General features: G+C 41.8%; 1 pseudogene; it reads right to left on the bottom strand.

Moving 5' to 3' along the window:
• Nucleotides 1-310: 310 nt before the first annotated feature.
• Nucleotides 311-19443, bottom strand: part of LOC132476532 (elongation factor 1-alpha 1-like) — a 75985-nt pseudogene continuing 56852 nt past the window's right edge.

Raw genomic sequence — 19443 nt, 5'->3', positions numbered from 1 at the left:
ATTTTCTCAGTTTTTCTGTTGATTGTGGTCTCCAGGATGAATGTAATTCCAATGTCTTAATCCAAATCAGGGGATAATTTCCTTAAGATGGGCTTTAACCAATTAAAAGGTACTGATGTTATAAACTTAAAACTGGCACACACAAAACAAATGGTCCACAAAACATTCTCCTTTCCTTCTGAAGGCTTTACAATGCATTGTTATCATTAACCAGTCTTACTATTAAACTTAAATGACCAATTGAGACAAACAGTTCTGAGACTGTTACTCCACAACTGATTAAGACTGGACTGGCAGGTGGGGATGATATTCATTTAGCCTTCTGAGCTTTCTGGGCAAACTTGGTGACTTTGCCAGCTTTGAAGACACCCACAGCAACAGTCAGTCATGTCAAGAACAGAAAAACGACCCAGAAGAAGCTCTCAACATACATGGGCTTTCTAGGAACCATACCAACAATGGCAGCATCACCAGATTTCAAGAATTTGGGGTCATCTTTCAGCTTTATCCCAGGATGATGATCAATCTTCTCCTTCAGCTCAGCAAACTTGCAAGCAACCTGAGCTGTGTGACAATCCAGCACAGGGACATATCCAGCACCGATTTGACCTGGATGGTTCAAGATAGTCACCTGAGCTGTGAAGCCAGCTGCTTCCAATGGTGGGTCATTTTTGCTGTCACCAGCCATGTTGCCATGATGAACATCTTTGACAGGCACCTTCTTGACACTGAAGCCCACATTGTCCCCAGGAAGGGCTTTACTCAAAGCTTCATGGTGCATTTCAACAGACTTTACTTCAGTTGTAAAGTTGACTGGTACAAAGGTTACCACCATGCCAGGTTTTGAGAACACCAGACTCCACTAGACCCACAGGGATAGTACCAATACCACCAATTATGTAGACACCCTGGAGGGGCAGATGCAAGGACCTCTGGGGGAAAGAGCTCTGTCTCTTTTCCTGGGGTTTTCATGAGCATCACCTGTAGGCTTCAAGTGTGTTCTGGTGAGACTCTGGTGTCAAGCTGTTCTAGTGAAAAACTTCAGGGTGAGGTCCATCAGACTGTCCAGCAGCTCATTCCTGACTCAATCTCACCCAGGGCTCCTGTAGGGAATAGGCACCTCAAGTCCAAGGGAGCCCCTGGGCTTCTTCATTCAGAGTGTTTCTATCTTTCTACCATATGAGAGGCTCTCATATTTTATTGTTTTTCTTCTTATGTTTTAGACTAGGGCAGTGTTTTCCAATGTTCTTCTTCCTTTCAGTAAGTGCATTGTTCCTCTTCAGTGGTGGCTTCCCTCTCTTCAGGTCACTGGGAATCCAATGTCACTGCCAAAAAAGCGGCATTTCACTTCATTTTGCATCTTCCTTCTTCTGTTGTTCCCTGCTCAACACTTTAAAAGCAAATCTGCCCATTGAGAAGGGTTCATTCCAAAAGTATCATCTAATCTTTGCAACTTTCTCCTGATACCTGAGGCACTTTGCTCAAAAAAGATCAAATTTACCATTCTAATGTTTTCAGGGGCCCTGGAATCTGCATTAGTATAATGTCTGTAGGCCTGATAAATCTGTTCCAAAAATTTGGAGGTGTCTTTCATTTGCTTTTTTTTGCTGAGCTTCTTGAATTTTGTTCAAACTCTATTGCTTTGGTTCTCCTTTCAAAGCCCTGCCAAGATGCACCAAAAACCAGTGCCCTAATAAGTGTGTTCCTCCCTCACTGGGGTCCCAATTTGGTTCAGCTGTGGGTTCTGCTAAGTAGGCTTCAAGTGTAGAGGATCCTCCCTGTAAATGAGGGTTGCAATCTTTCCAATTAAACAAGCCTGAGAAACCCAACTGGCTGGTCATTTGCATTTAAGCCCCCTATGAGATAAGGGCATAAGGGAAATTTCCCTGCCCTGGGAGTGACTCCTGGCCCAAATTGAGTGCCTGTCAGGTCTTAGATGGTGATATCAGACCAAGACCCTGTGCCCAAGGAACTAACACAGGTTTTCTAAGTGGTCCCTATAAGGAAGGGCAGTCCTGAGCCTCAGTGTCGGGATTGGGGACGGATAAGAATGAAAGGTGGGGGAAGGGGTGGATATATTGGAGTGACTGGAACAGCTCGTTCAGGTGGAGGAGTTAAAGTTTGAAGCAACATATCCTCACTCTCGTCTCCTTTTCTTATTTTCCCTGATGTAGGAGCACAAATGCTTATACATAAAGAATTCCATCATTCTTCCCCTCTTCTTCACAGACTAGCCACCATAAAACCATAGATAGCAATTGATCACGTCCAACCATTAAAAGAATGCCTTTTTGCCTTGACATCTACCAGCTGGGCTGAATTCTGGGCTGAGGTTTTTGGTGATTTTAGGAATCGAGTGGAACCTTTCTCTTCTCCCTGTAAATATCCCACAGATAGGTTTTTTTTCTTCCTATTCCTTTCCTTCATTTGACATCAGTAAAAGTTTTAAATATCACAAAATTTATTTGGCTGTAAATGGAGAAACAGTACCCAACAAAATGAAACAAAAAACCCAAGGGACAACCAAAATCCTAAGTAAACCCCCAAGTTTGGTCTCAGGGTTTTACATATGCCAACAACACAGGAGACTGCAAACAACGTAACTGACACAGCAAGGGTAGCAGTACATGGTGCACAGGATCCCAAAATAACCCTGCATAAACCCCTTGTGGAGATCCTGATAGGTACTGGACCACACATTTTTACAACAAAATAGCATCTTCTCACTCATGGGTTCACGGCTATAATCAGATCACTTACCCAAAATGCAACTCAGAGGACTTTCTTTAGGGATAGTTGAAATATTCCCCATTTTTAAAGACAAATTCAAGACAAAACACAAATGGAACGCACAAATGCTAGCATCCAAAGAAACAAAGTAACCAGTTCACAAATCGGCTAAAGTCTAACAACTCTTTCCTCTCTCCAACAGAGTAACCCACTCAAATACAAAACAAACTGACTTATTCCAGAGAAAAAGCCCCAAATGGAGAGGAAATAAAGTTCTGGCTGTACACACCAGAGTGACTTACCCTACGATATGGAGCCCATTGTCTCCCAAATGTTGATTCCTTGATCCAACTGCCAAGCACCGGGGCAGCAGGTGTTGCTTCAGGGTATTTTGAAGGGCAGGTCCTCAGCATAAGTGGTCCCAGCAGCTGCTAGGGCCTAGCCCCAAAATTCCCAAGTGGAGCTGGCTGGCCATGAGCAGTAAGGCTCCCAGATGGCTCCTCAAAATTTGTTTAACAGGGCTTCCCTGGTGGTGCAGTGGTTGAGAGTCCGCCTGTCGATGCAGGGGACACGGGTCTGTGCCCCAGTCCGGGAAGGTCCCACGTGCCGCGGAGCGGCTGGGCCCGTGAACCATGGCCGCTGAGCCTGCGCTTCCGGAGCCTGTGCTCCGCAACGGGAGGGGCCCCAACAGTGAGGCCCGCGTACCGAAAAAAAAAAAAAAATTGTTACCAAGTCCAAGCTTGTACTGCTCGCTGCAATACAGGCCAATAAATCAAGAGAAGAGTTACTGGGGCAAAGAATATTGACTTTTTCAGAAAGCCAGCAGACCAAGAAAACGGTGGACTAGCATCCGAAAGAACCATCTTGCCTGAGTTAGAATTCAGGCTTCTTTTATACTAAAAGGGGAGGGAGTAAAGCCAAACATTTCCTGGTTCCCGTCAGCCTCCAGAGGGGATGTGTTCATTTCAGCCTTCCTGCCGTCACGCACAGGTGGACCTGGTCAGGATGATTCCTGTGAGCTAAACAAAGGTATTTTAACTTAATGCTCACTACCTGGGTGGCAGGGTTCCCAGAGATGGGCCATTATGTATAATTTAAGCTCATAGGCAACATCCCCTTAGTGATTAACTTGTAATAGAGTACAAAGAGTCTTCCCTATTAAAAGTCATAGACATGTGTAAGGGCCTTGAGGCACCAAGGGGCTGAGCAATTTGATGAAGAGCAGGAACACAAGTGTGGGGAGCAGAGCAAGATAGGGAAATGCAGAAAGAGTGGTTGGTAGAAGTAGATCAAGAGCCTTTCTTTTTTTCTTCTAATCCTCACAATTACTCACGCTACATGTAGTGGAAAAATCTGAGATTCTGAAAGGTTTAGTGTATTTCCTAGGGTCATACAGCAAATAAGGGCAGAACTGCAATCTGATTGGTCAGTCTATCATTGCCAATTAGAAGGAACAGGAAAAGGCAAGTAGAGTCCACTTGGCAAACTTCACATTCCTGCCTACAGCTTGCCTAAAGGTCCCTGTCCTATCAGTCTCAGGGTCATCAACATGCATTGTGATTTAACTATAACTTGGGCTCTTGAACTCATTTTTTAGACTCTAGGCCAATTTTCAGGAGCAGGGCTTAATAGTTTATAGTAGAACTTCTCACTCATAATCCTTTAGGGCTTCTGCAAGATTCGGTTTGGCTATTATAAAGGCTCCTCAGGTTGCCTTGAGGCACAGTTGTAAAGTAAAGAATATCTCCCCTTTTTTTGAGAAGTTCTTCCCACCCCTAGCAAGCCTCATCCTTTCCCTCTGGGTACTCAACTTCCAAACCCAGCATGTCAGTCCTCTTGTCAATTATAGTAGAGGTTTACTCACACCTGTGTGTCAACTAAAGTGTTAGCTAAATTGTATAAGAAGATTTAAGAAATACCAACCCAGGGCTTCCCTGGTGGTGCAGTGGTTGAGAGTCCACCTGCCGATGCAGAGGACACGGGTTCGTGCCCCGGTCCAGGAAGATCCCACATGCCGCAGAGCGGCTGGGCCCGTGAGCCGTGAGCCATGGCCGCTGAGCCTGTGCGTCCGGAGCCTGTGCTCCGCAATGGGAGAGGCCACAACAGTGAGAGGCCCGCGTACCCCCCAAAAAAAAAAAAAAAAAAAAAAAGAAATACCAACCCAGCAGGCACTTACCTTCTAAAAGGGAACTCACTGAGACAGAAACCCAAATTGTGTTTGACTACCTTATCTCTAAAATAAGGTCTTGGGGAATTATTGACTGTAATTTGACCAACCTCTTCACCAAGGAGATTTAGACAGAATTTTATTATTATTTTTAGCAACCACTCTTCCAGCCATATTTCCTACCACTCACCCCCCTGTTCTGGTGCAAAACCTGGGCATGAGACCTAGCTTTGACTCTTTATCACCATGTGACCTTGGGTCAGTCACTGGTTATGTTAGTCCAGGACTCCCAGAAGCAGATGTCCACACAGGATTAAATGAGCAAGGATTGTGTCAGGGAAACATCTGTGAGAGAAAACAGGGGGAATGGGGAAGGCTGGAAGAGCTGTCAGACCATGGTGCAAATCTGACCCTTAGTGACAGATAGAAGGAGGGAAGGAAGTGACTGGCAGTCTAAGGAGAGCTCAGCAAGGGCGTCAGACATCCTCAAGTCAAAGTCAGCTGTCAGAGGAGTCCTGTGTCTCTCAGGAATGGATCTGCCAGTATCCCTGATGAACTGGCCACTGGCCACTGAGAAGCAGGGCTCTGGTGGAAGCAAATGCAAAAGCAGTTTTTTTACAACAAAGCTGGAGCTAGTTGGAGTTCTACAAGGTGCATTCTTATGGCTTCCACACTGAACTTCTCTGAATCAGCTTCCTCATCTTTCAAATGGGGTAGTACCAAAATCACATGTCAGTGAAATGCCAAGGTATCTGCATTGTCTGTTAAAGATAACTCTACTATTTAATTTTTAATTTAATTTTTAACATCACTATTTAATTTTTCCTTACATAATTTTGCAAGGAAAGAAACAAAACTTTTTCTAACTCCAAGAGAATATGATGGCCTTTTATAAGGTTAAGTATAAGAAAATCAATTATTATGATAGGATTCATAATGCAATCTTCTCAAACAATGAATACAATTTCTTAATTAAAACAAGTATCATAGACTCGAAGTTAAGGATTATTGTAGTTAGAGTAGATGATTCCCACAGGGATCTTCTTCTAAACAAACCACACAATTTTATAATGACAAGGTACGGGATAAGTATAGATATGATAAGAAAGTTTTTTCACCCCTTCAGGCTCTGTGTTTATATATTCAAACTACCAGAGTGGTGAATAGTCTCATCTTCTTTCTTATATTTAGTATAAAAAGGAAGTTAAGGTTACTTAGTGCTCTATATTCTGAAAGCACTGTGTTAATAGCTCAACTGTTCTAACTCCCTTTAAGTTCCTTCTGTTGGAGCCTGTGCCCTCTGGGTACATATTAATTTTAATCAAGACAGAAACAGATATCTTGGGCCTATCATAATTTAGCTTCATAGTGTGTTTTCATAATTAAACGAAATCACACATGTAAAGCCTTTAGAATAGCACCTGATGCACAGTAGGTACTTGGTTCCTTGTAGTTATTATGATGAGTTGTGTTACCCTTTTATGCAGCATCCATTGGCTTTTGCTGGTTCCTTTCTGGGATGTCATTTGGCTCCTTTTCCGCAAGTCCAAATCCTGCTTAAGTCCGGCACAAATGCTGCTGCCTATAGGAAGCCCTTCCCCATCTTTATCCCAAAGCACGTTAGTAGACTTATATTACATGCTTTTCCCCTCCTTTATATTACAGTTTATGTCTTATACCTTCTGTTGAACAGTAACCAGTAGTGCTTTGAAGGAAGGATTATTGTCTTATTTATTTTTATTTTCTCAGTGATGCTGGAGTAATTATTTCATAGAAGTCCAAGGAATGTTCATTCATTATAATCAAGAGGTAAAGAAGTGTTGATGGGGGGCAATAGCAAACAGGATCAGCATGAGAAAAGCAAGGAGGAACAAGGGAGAAGCTCAATGATTGCTTGGGAAAGGTAAATGGCATTTGGAAGAAGGGAAGCTTTTGTGACTTTAGGCATCGTCCTCTTTCCTTCCTTTCCTCCAAAATTGATTAAAGTCCAACTATGTTCCAGGTGCTGAGGATGAAATAAGGAAGAATAGGGCTTCCCTGGTGGCTCAATGGTTAAGAATTTGCCTGCCAATGCAAGGGACATGGGTTCGAGCCCTGGTCCGGGAAGATCCCACATGCCGCAGAGCAACTAAGCGCGTGAGCCACAACTACTGAGCCCATGTGCCACAACTACTGAAGCCTGTGTGCCTAGAGCCCGTACTCCGCAACAAGAGAAGCCACCGCAACGAGAAGCCCACACACCGCAGCGAAGAGTAGCCCCACTTGCTGCAAATAGATAAAGCCCGTGCGCAGCAGTGAAGACTCAACTCAGCCAAAAATAAATAAATTTATTTTAAAAAAAGGAAGAATATTAGCTACTGCTTATTGAGTTACATCTTGTATACCAAGCAACTTACATAGATCTTCATGTTAGCATCCCAAGAAGAGCATTATTAAGTCACAACTGAGAAAGCTAAAGATGTGAAAAGTTCAAACATTTATCTAGGGTGATACTGTCAGTAAGTGACAGAGCTGGGACTGAAGCCCAGGTTTGCCTCACTTGCCCATGCTGTGCTGCTTTCCATGTTGATAGATGCTTAAGTACCAACTTGCTCCTCCCTGCCAGAAAATTATGCAGCTACTTATAAAAGAAAACTGAAAGCCAAGAATGGAAAAAAAATCACCAAGTTCATTTCAAAACATTCCATGTATTTCTGTTAAGTCACTTGCTGCTAAAGGATCCTCGCATTTGCCAAACTCAGACAGCTTTGTACCTGGTTCCCTTTCTCTGGATTCTTCAGTCAAAACAAATGATTTTGAAAATCTTCGACCAATAAAATGTTCAAAGACGATTCTGAAACCCATTGACTCTGGGCATCTAGACTGGTTTTGTTTCTCTCTAATAGCCTGTGATTTGACAAAGCAGATGTTGGAGAGCCAAGAGAAGATGAAAATCTTTGGGATTTGGGTGTGTTCAGAAAAACACATTTGCAGCAGACTGAGATTGTCTCAGTTTATGTCATTGGGTTGGGTCTGACTATGGGCCAACGCCTTTCACTGGCTCACTAGTGTGTTGGGTTTTCAATCCCTGAATGTCTCAGGACAGTGAAATCCTGGTGGAAAAAAAGAGAAAGCTCCCTGGAGCTTCACTGTACAAAGAACAAGACAGGAACATGAAGGAGAGCCAGAAATCTATGTCTCGTCCAGAGAAGACCAAAATATGCCTCAACATTCAGAATGTATTACCTCAGTCTAATCATCTCATGAAGCAAATATTGAGCTACGTGGGGGAAGGAAGGGATGGGCTACAAAGAGAATGGAAAGCAAGGTTCTGTACTCTTCTATAAAGGGACATGGTTATCCTTGTAAAGTAAATGCTACATGGCTGTTCTCATGCAGCTGAAGGATATTTATACGTGACCAAGAGGGCTTTCTCCTCGGGAGGAACAAAGAACAATTAAAAATGTGAGGCTACAACAAGAAGTCTGAGACTGAGCAGACGATCCACATCCAATCATGCTGGCACCCTGATCTCAGACTTCCAGACTCCAGAACTGTGAGAAATCAATTTCTGTTGTCTATCAACTATCTAGTCTGTGGCATTTTGTTATAGCAGCCCAAATGGAATAAGACACTGGCCTTTTAGTTACTTTGCCTGCACCTTCCTTCATGCTTTTTTTTTTTTAATTTAAAACATGTTTAGGTAAAAATAAGAGAAATACGCTTTAGAATTCCTTCCAGTCACATCCCTCTGCCTTCTAATATCCATAGCTTTGGCAGCATCCAGGAGGAGCTTCAGGGCATCTTTAAAATAATGTACTCTCGGGCTTCCCTGGTGGCGCAGTGGTTGAGAGTCCGCCTGCCAACGCAGGGGACATGTGTTCATGCCCCGGTCCGGGAAGATCCCACGTGCCGTGGAGCAGCTGGGCCCATGAGCCATGGCCACTGAGCCTGTGCGTCCGGAGCCTGTGCTCCGCAATGGGAGAGGCCACAGCAGTGAGAGGCCCGCGTACTGCAAATAATAATAATAATAATAATAATGTACTCTCCTTCAGCCTCATCCCCCAGCCCATCCCCTCCATTGCCCTGTTATAACTCAAGATAGTCTTGTACCCTAGTATAGTTGGATTTCCTCACACTCAGCTCAGGAGGATTTGAAAGATGTTACTTCCATGCTAGTAAACCAGCTACTTTACAGGATTCTGTCCTAAGACTGGCAGACAAAACTGATGAAAAATCGCAGAAAACTGGAGGTGACATACCACACAGGATAAAAAAGTTAGTCCATTATAGACTTGACATCCATGAGTCTAATGTTTTTGAAAAGCTGCTGTGGTAGGTGGAAAAATGACCCCCAAAATGCCCGTGTCCTCGTCCCCTGGAACTTGTGAATATTTAACCTTACCTGTGAATATACCTTATGTAAGAAACTTTACAGATGTGACTAAGTTAAGAATCATGAGATAGGGAGATTATCCTGGATTATCCAGGTCGGCTCACTGTAAACACAAAATCTTTAAAAGAGAGAGGCAGAAACAGTTGGAGATTGAAACATACAATGCTGATGACTTTGAAGATGGAAGAAGAGGCCAAGAGCCAAAGAAAGTAGGAAGCTTCTAGAAGCTGGAAAAGGCAAGGGAACGATTTTTCCTCTAGAGCCTCCAGAATGAATGCAAGCCTGAAAATGCCTGAATTTTAGCCCAGTGAAACCCATTTCAGATTTCTGACCTCCAAAACTGTCAGGTAATAAATTTGTGTTATTTTAAGCCACTCAATTTACAGTAATTTGTTATAGAACCAATAGGAAACTAATACAACTACTAGATTTCATATTTTCAGCATAAAATGAATGCCTCTATAGGGGTGTCAAATTTAGCACATAAAAATACAGAGGGCACCGTTAAATTTTTTTAATTAATTAATTAATTTATGGCTGCGTTGGGTCTTCGTTGCTGTGCGCGGGCTTTCTTTTTAGTTGCAGTGAGGGGGGGCTACTCTTTGTTGCAGTGCGCAGGCCTCTCATTGCGGTGGCTTCTCTTGTTGCAGATCACGGGCTCTAGGTGCGTGAGCTTCAGTAGTTGGGGCTCACGGGCTCTAGAGCGCAGGCTCAGTAGTTGTGGCACACAGGCTTAGTTGCTCCACGGCATGTGGGATCTTCCCAGACCAGGGCTCGAACCCGTGTCCCCTGCATTGGCAGGCAGATTCTTAACCACTGTGCCACTGGGGAAGCCCCTACACTGTAAAATTTAAATTTCAGATAAACAACATGTAATATTTTAGTATAAATATGTCCCATTCAATATGTGGGACATACTAAAAACATTCTTTTTTTTTATCTGAAATTTGTTTAGTTGAGCATCCTGTATTTTACCTTTGTAACCCTAGGTCTATAAGTTAACTATCCTCTAGGGTAAGAATACTTTACTGTTTTTATCTTAGCCTACTTCCATGTTTTGAGGTCTCAGTTCACCTAGATTTGATTAAGTTAAAATTTACCTCATCTAGTTTCATTAAAATATTACAGGTTAGGGCTATATGTTTTTTCCATATTTTTATAAAGAAATTCCAATTATATTCACATGGAAAATTCTTGGTGCCTAACACCTGGAATCTAGGCCTCATCAGAAAAACACATTGTTTTTTTTTAGTGTGAGGTGCCTATGGAAGAGGGTAACTAGAATTGAAATATGCTAAGTGTGAACTGTGGTTTCATGACAGACAAGAATAATGCACTCTCTTATGTTTTTAGTACATGTGATGTCTCTCCTTAGATGTCTCATAGACACCTCAAACAAGTCCACAATTAAGCTCATTGGCTCTGCTTCCCACCTCTCCCAGATCTACCTCCTTTTTTCCCTATTTTGAGGGAATGGCATCACCATCCACGCATTTACCCAAGTTATTCTGGAGCCTTACCTGTCTTACTATCTCACCAGCACATTTTGTAACACTATATTCTTAATATTTCTCAAATACATACCTTCCATTCCATCCCCACCACCATCGCCCTGCGTTAGACTTGTGTTTATCATTTCTTACCTGGGCTTTTTGCCTCCAGTCTCCCTCTGGGGTGAGACATCTAGGCTGATGCATTATCCACATCCATACTCTTTCCTGAGTGACCTTTCTGAAACAGATCTGATCATTTCACTCGCCTGATGTAAAGCTTGAAATGGCTCCCCAGTGCCTTCATTATACATTCCAAACCCTAACTATGGGACAAAAGATGTTTCTTGTCCCGACTCTTGTCCTGTTTCTCTCTGTTTATCTCTCTCCACCACTGCATTCATATCACAGGTTTTGGTCAAGTAGAAGTGCTTCACTGAACCCCACTGCCTTCATCACATCTCCATTCCTTTGCATATTCTATTACCACTGCAGAGAATGTCCTTGCTTCACTTATTTATTTAGCTAACTGCCATTCATACTCAAAATTTAATTCAGGTTTTTTTTTCTCTTTCCCGGTAGCCTTCCCTGATTCCCCCCTGAAATTTGAGTTTAAATCTTTTTCACTCAAAAATCTAAGATCGGGGCCTCCCTGGTGGCGCAAGTGGTTGAGAGTCCGCCTGCCGATGCAGGGGATACGGGTTCGTGCCCCGGTCTGGGAGGATCCCATATGCCGCGGAGCGGCTGGGCCCGTGAGCCATGGCCGCTGAGCCTTGCGCGTCCGGAGCCTGCGCGTCCGGAGCCTGTGCTCCGCAATGGGGGAGGCCACAACAGTGAGAGGCCCGCATACCGCAAAAAAAAAAAAAAAAAAAAAAAAAAAAAAAAAAATCTAAGATCAAGAGGACCTTCAACATGGTTCAGGAGTAAGACGTGGATATCATCTTCCTCCCTACAAACACATCAGAAACACATCTACATGTGGAACAACTGCTACAGAACACCTACTGAATGCTGGCAGAAGACCTCAGACCTCCCAAAAGGCAAGAAACTCCCCACGTACCTGGGTAGGGCAAAAGAAAAAAGAATAAACAGAGGCAAAAGGATAGGGACGGGACCTGCACCAGTGGGAGGGAGCTGTGAAGGAGGAAAGGTTTCCACACACTAGGAAGCCCCTTTGTGGGCGGAGACTGCGGGTGGCGGAGAGGGAAAGCTTCCGAGTCGCGGAGGAGAGCACAGCAACAGGGGTTCGGTGCCGACCAGCACTCACCAGCCCGAGAGTCTTGTCTGCTCACCCGCTGGGGCGGGTGGGGCTGGGAGCTGAGGCTCGGGCTTTGGTCAGAGCGCAGGGAGAGGAATGGCGGCATGATCACAGCCTGAAGGGGTTAGTGCACCACGACTAGCCGGGAGGGAGTCCGGGAAAAAGTCTGCACCTGCCTAAGAGGCAAGAGACCACTGTTTTGGGGTGCGTGAGGAAAGGGGATTCAGAGCACTGCCTCACTGAGCTCCAGAGACGGGCGCAAGCCGCGGCTATCAGCACAGACCCCAGAGACGGGCCTGGGACGCAAAGGCTGCTGCTGCCACCACCAAGAAGCCTGTGTGCGAGCACAGGTCACTATGCCCACCTCCCCTCCCGGGACCTTGTGCAGCCCGCCACTGCCAGGGTCCCGTGATCCAGGGACAACTTCCCCAGGAGAACACACGGCGCGCCTCTGGCTGGTGCAATGTCACGCCAGCCTCTGTCGCTGCAGGCTCGCCCCGCATCCGTGCCCCTCCCTCCCCACGGCCTGAGTGAGCCAGAGCCCCCAAATCAGCGGCTCCTTTAACCCCGTCCTGTCTGAGCGAAGAACAGACGCCCTCAGGCGACCTACACGCAGAGGCGGGGCCAAATCCAAAGCTAAACCCGGGAGCTGTGCAAAGAAGAGAAAGGGAAATCTCTCCCAGCAGCCTCAGGAGCAGCGGATTAAATCTCCCCAATCAACCTGATGTACTCTGCATCTGTGGAATACCTGAATAGACAAGGAATCATCCCAAAATTGAGGCAGTGGACTTCGGGAGCAACTGTAGACTTGAGGTTTGCTGTACGCGACTGACTAGTTTCTGATTTATATCTTAATCTTAGTTTAGTATTTAGAGATTATTATCATTGGTAGATTTGTTATTGAATTGGTTGCTCTCTTCCTTTATATATACACTTTTTTTTTCCCTTCTCTCCTTTTTGCAGTGTCTATGTGTATGTGTCTTTGTGTGAATTTGTCTGTATAGGTTTGCTTTTACCATTTGTCCTAGGGTCCCATCTGTCCATTTTTTTTAGGTGTACTTATAGCACTTGTTATCATTGGTGGATTTCTTTATTGGTTTGGTTGCTCCCTTCTTTTTTTTCTTTTAATTACTTTTTAATATTTTATTTTACTAATTTTTAAAATTTTAATAACTTTATTTTTTTTCTTTCTTTGCTTTTTTTTGTTTTCTCCCTTTTCTTCTGAGCCGTGTGGCTGACAGGGTCTTGGTGATCTGGCCAGGTGTCACGCCTGAGCCTCTGAGGTGGGAGAGCTGATTTCAGAACATTGGTCCACCAGAGATCTCCCAGCCCCTCATAATATCCATCAGCGAGAGCTCTCCCAGAGATCTCCATCTCAACGCTAAGACCCAGCTCCACTCAAGAACCAGCAAGCTACAGTGCTAGACAACCCATGCAAAACAACTAGCAAGACAGGAACACAACCCCACCCATTAGCAGACAGGCTGCCTAAAATCATAATAAGTTCACAGACACCCCAAAACACACCACAGGACGTGGTCCTGCCCACCAGAAAGACAAGATCCAGCCTCATCCATCAGAAGACAGGCATCAGCCCCCTCCAACAGGAAGCCTACAAAACCCACTGAACCGACCTTACCCACTGGGGGCAGACACCATAAAAAATGGGAACTACGAACTTGCAGCCTGTGAAAAGGAGACCCCAAACACAGTAAATTAAGCAAAATGAGAAGACAGAGAAATACACAGCAGATAAAGAAGAAAGGTAAAAACCCCTCAGACCAAACAAATGAAGAGGAAATAAGCAGTCTACCTGAAAAAGAATTCAGAGTAATGATAGTAAAGATGATCTTGGAAATAGAATGGAGAAAATACAAGAAATGTTTTAAAAGGACCTAGAAAAACTAAAGAGCAAACAAACAATGATAAACAACATAATAAATGAAATTTAAAATTCTCTAGAAGGGATCAATAGCAGAATAACTGAGGCAGAAGAACGGATAAGTGACCAGGAAGATAAAATAGTGGAAATAACTACCACAGAGCAGAATAAAGAAAAAAGAATGAAAAGAACTGAAGACGGTCTCAGAGATATCTGCAACTACATTAAACACAACAACATTAGAATTACAGTGGTCCCAGAAGAAGAGAAAAAGAAAGGAACTGAGAAAATATTTGAAGAGATGATAGTTGAAAACTTCCCTAGTGTGGGAAAGAAAAAAGTCAATCAAGTCTCGGAAGTGCAGAAAGTCCCATACAGAATAAATCCAAGGAGAAACACATCAAGACACATATTAATCAAACTATCAAAAATTAAATGCAAAGAAAAAATTAAAAGCAGCAAGGGAAAAACAACAAATCACATACAAGGGAATCCCCATATGGTTTACAGCTGATCTTTCAGCAGAAACTCTGCAAGCCACAAGGGTGTGGCAGGACATATATAAAGTGATGAAAGGAGAAAACCTACAAACAAGATTACTCTACCCAGCAAGGATCTCATTCAGATTCAACAGATAAATTAAAACCTTTACAGACAAGCAAAAGCTAAGAGAATTCAGCATCACCAAGCCAGCTTTACAACAAATGCTAAAGGAACTTCTCTAGGCAGGAAACACAAGAGAAGGAAAAGGCCTACAGTAACAAACCCAAAACAATTAAGAAAATGGTAATAGGAACATACATATTGATAACTACCTTAAATGTAACTGGATTAAGTGCTCCAACCAAAAGACATAGACTGGCTGAATGGATACAAAAACAAGACCCATATATATGCTGCCTACAAGAGACCCACATCAGACCAAGGGACACATACAGACTGAACGTGAGGGGATGGAAAAAGATATTCTATACAAATGGAAATCAAAAGAAAGCTGGAGTATCAATTCTCATACCAGACAATAGCCTTTAAAATAAAGACTATTATAAGAGACAAAGAAGGACACTACATAATGATCAAGGGATCAATCCAAGAAGAAGATACAACAATTGTAAGTATTTATGCACCCAATATAGGAGCACCTCAATATATAAGGCAAATGCTAATAGCCATAAAAGGGGAAATCCACAGTAACACAATCATAATAGGGGACTTTACACCACACTTTCACCAATGGACAGATCATCAAAATTGAAAATAAATAAGGAAACACAAGCTTTAAATGACACATTAAACAAGATTGACTTAATTGATATTTATAGGACATTCTATCCAAAAACAACAGAATACACTTTCTTCTCAAGTGCTTCTGAAAGATTCTCCAGGGTGGATCATATCTTAAGTCACAAATCAAGCCTTGGTAAATTTAAGAAAATTGAAATCATATAAAGTATCTTTTCTGACCATAATGCTATAAGACTACATATCAATTACAGGAAAAAAAACTGTAAAAAATACAAATACATGGGGCTTCCCTGGTGGCGCAGTGGTAGAGAGTCCGCCTGCCAATGCAGGGTACATGGGTTTGTGCCCCGGTCCGGGAAGATCCCACATGCTGTGGAGCAGCTGGGCCCATGAGCCATGGCCGCTGAGCCTGCGCATCCGGAGCCTGTGCTCCACAACAGGAGAGGCCACAACAGTGAGAGGCCTGTGTACCACAAACAAACAAACAAAACAAACAAACAAAAAAATACATGGAGGCTAAACAATACACTGCTAAATAACCAAGAGATCACTGAAGAAATCAAAGAGGAAATCAAAAAATATGTAGAAACAAAGGACAATGCAAACACGATGACCCAAAACCTACAGGTTTCAGCAAAAGCAGTTATAAGAGGGAAGTTTATAGCAATACAATCTTACCTCAAGAAACAAGAAAAATCTCAAATAAACAACCTAACCTTACACCTAAAGCAATTAGAGAAAGAAGAAAAAAAAAACCTCAAAGTTAGCAGAAGGAAAGAAATCATAAAAATCATATCAGAAATAAATGAAAAAGAAATGAAGGAAACAATAGCAAAGATGAATAAAACTAAAAGTTGATTTTTTGAGAAGATAAACAAAATAGATAAATCATTAGCCAGACTCATCAAGAACAAAAGGGAAACACTCAAATCAACAGAATTAGAAATGAAAAAGGAGAAGTAACAACTGACACTGCAGAAATACAAAGGAATATTAGAGATTACTACAAGCAACTATATGCGAATAAAATGGACAACCTGGAAGAAATGGAAAAATTCTTAGAAAAGCACAACGTTTTGAGACTCAACCAGGAAGAAATAGAGAATATAAAGAAACCAATAACAAGAACTGAAATTGAAACTGCGGTTAAAAATCTTCTAACAAACAAAAGCCCAGGACCAGATGGCTTCATGGGTGAATTCTACCAAACATTTAGAGAAGAGCTAACACCTATCCTTCTCAAACTCTTTCAAAATACAACAGAGGGAGGAACACTCCCAAACTCATTCTATGAGGTCACCATCACCCTGATACCAAAACCAGACAAAGATGTCACAAAGAAAGAAAACTACAGGCCAATATCACTGATGAACATAGATGCAAAAATCCTCAACAAAATACTAGCAAACAGAATCCAACAGCACATTAAAAGAATCATACACCATGATCAAGTGGGGTTTATCCCAGGAATGCAAGGATTCTTCAATACATGCAAATCCATCAATGTGATACACCATATTAACAAATTGAAGGAGAAAAACCATATGATCATCTCAACAGGTGCAGAAAAGCTTTTGACAAAATTCAACACCCATTTATGATAAAAAAAAAACCCTCCAGAAAGTAGGCAAAGAGGGAACTTACCTCAACATAAGAAAGGCCATATATGACAAACACAAAGCCAACATCGTTCTCAATGGTGAAAAATTGAAACCATTTCCACCAAGATCAGGAACAAGACAAGGTTGCCTACTCTCACCACTATTATTCAACATAGATTTGGAAGTTTAGCCACAGGAATGAGAGAAGAAAAAGAAATAAAAGGAATCCAAATAAGAAAAGAAGAAGTAAAATTGTCACTGTTTGCAGATGACATGACACTATACATAGAGAATCCTAAGGATGCTAGCAGAAAACTACTAGAGCTAATCAATGAATTTGGTAAAGTAGCAGGATACAAAATTAATGTACAGAAATCTCTTGCACTCCTATACACTGATGAAAAATCTGAAAAAGATATTAAGGAAACACTCCCATTTACTACTACAACAAAAAGAATAAAATACCTAGGAGTAAACGTACTTAAAGAAACAAAAGACTCATATGCAAAAGACTATAAGACACTGATGAAAGAAATCAAAGAAGATACCAACAGATGAAGAGATATACCATTTTCTTGGATTAGAAGAATCAACATTGTGAAAATGACTATACTATCCAAAGTAATCTACAGATTCAATGCAATCCTTATCAAACTACCAATGGCATTTTTCACAGAACTAGAACAAAAAAATTTCACAATTTGTATAGAAACATAAAAGACCCTGAATAGCCAAAGCAATCTTGAGAAAGAAAATGGAGCTGGAGGAATCAGGCTCCCTGACTTCAGACTATACTACAAAGCTACAGTAATCAAGATAGTATGGTACTGTCACAAAAACAGAAATATAGATCAATGGAACAGGATCGAAAGCCCAGAGATAAACCCATGCACATATGGTAATCTTGTCTTTGATAAAGGAGGCAAGAATATACAATGTAGTAAAGACAGCCTCTTCAATAAGTGGTGCTGGGAGAACTGGACAGCTACATGTGAAAGAATGAAATTAGAACACTTCCTAACACCATACACAAAAATAAACTCAAAATGGATTAAAGACCTAAATGTAAGGCCAGACACTATAAAACTCTTAGAGGAAAAAACATAGGCAGAACACTCTATGACATAAATCACAGCAAGATCCTTTTTGACACACCTCCTAGAGTAATGGAAATAAAAACAAAAATAAACAAATGGGACCTAATGAAACTTAAAAGCTTTTGCACAGCAAAGGAAACCATAAACAAGATGAAAAGACAACCCTCAGAATGGGAGAAAATATTTGCAAATGAAGAAACTGATAAAGGATTAATCTCCAAAATATACAAGCCGCTCATGCAGCTCAATATAAAAAAAGCAAACAACTCAATCCAAAAATGGGCAGAAGATCTAAATAGACATTTCTCCAAAGAAGATATACAGATTGTCAACAAACACATGAAAGGATGGTCAACATCACTAATCATTAGAGAAATGCAAATCAAAACTACAGTGAGGTATCACCTCACACCAGTCAAAATGGCCTTCATAAGAAAGTCTACAAGCAGTAAATGCTGGGGAGGGTGTGGAGAAAAGGGAACCCTCTTGCACTGTTGGTGGGAATGTAAATTGACACATCCACTATGGAGAACAGTATGGAGGTTCCTTAAAAAGCTAAACCTAGAGCTACCATATGATCCAGCAATCCCACTAGTGGGCATATGCCCTGAGAATACCATAATTCATGAACATGTACCACAATGTTCATTGCAGCACTATTTACAATAGCCAGGACATGGAAGCAACCTAAGTGTCCATCGACAGATGAATGGATAAAGAAGACGTGACACATATATACAATGGAATATTACTCAGCCATAAAAAGAAACAAAATTGAGTTATTTGTATTGAGGTGGATCGACTTAGAGTCAGTCATACAAAGTGAAGCAAGTCAGAAAGAGAAAAACAAGTACCTTATGCTAATACATATATAGGTGGAATCTAAAAAAATGGAAAAGAAAAAAATGGTTCTGAAGAACCTACGGGCAGGACAGGAATAAAGACACAGACGTAGAGAATGGACTTGAGGACACGGGGAGGGGGAAGTGTAAGCTGGGATGAAGTAAGAGAGTGGCATGGACATATATGCACTACCAAATGTAAAATAGATAGCTAGTGGGAAGTAGCCGCATAGCACAGGGAGATCAGTTTGGTGCTTTGTGACCCCCTAGAGGGGTGGGATAGGGAGGGTGGGAGGGAGATACAAGAGGGAGGGTATATGGGGATGTATGGATATGTAGAGCTGATTCACTTTGTGATACAGCAGAAACTAATACACCATTGTAGAGCAATTATACTCCAATAAAGATGTTAAAAATAAATAAGTAAACACTATTGGGGGAAAATAAATAAATAAGACTATTGGGAATAGATAATTGGTCAAAGTGATAGATAATATTTAATGGAAGTTTTTTGAGAATAATTAATTTTATATGAAGATATATTGAACTTTAGTTCTAAAAAAGGAATTTATGGATTGAATTTAGCTTATTTGTTGTAAACTTGAATAGTTTTGTTGTTGTTGTTAATGAACGGACTGTTTTCTCAGAAAATTGAAATAATTGATTTTATAACAGTGAATTATAAACTGGAGCTACATCTAGAAAAGTTAACACAGAATTATCTTGAAGTTTCAAGGGGAAAAAGTGGTTGATTGG

Source organism: Mesoplodon densirostris, chromosome 2 (assembly GCF_025265405.1).
Source record: "Mesoplodon densirostris isolate mMesDen1 chromosome 2, mMesDen1 primary haplotype, whole genome shotgun sequence".
NCBI classification, from domain to species: Eukaryota; Metazoa; Chordata; class Mammalia; order Artiodactyla; family Ziphiidae; genus Mesoplodon; species Mesoplodon densirostris.
This window is presented reverse-complemented; position numbering and strand designations above follow the sequence as displayed.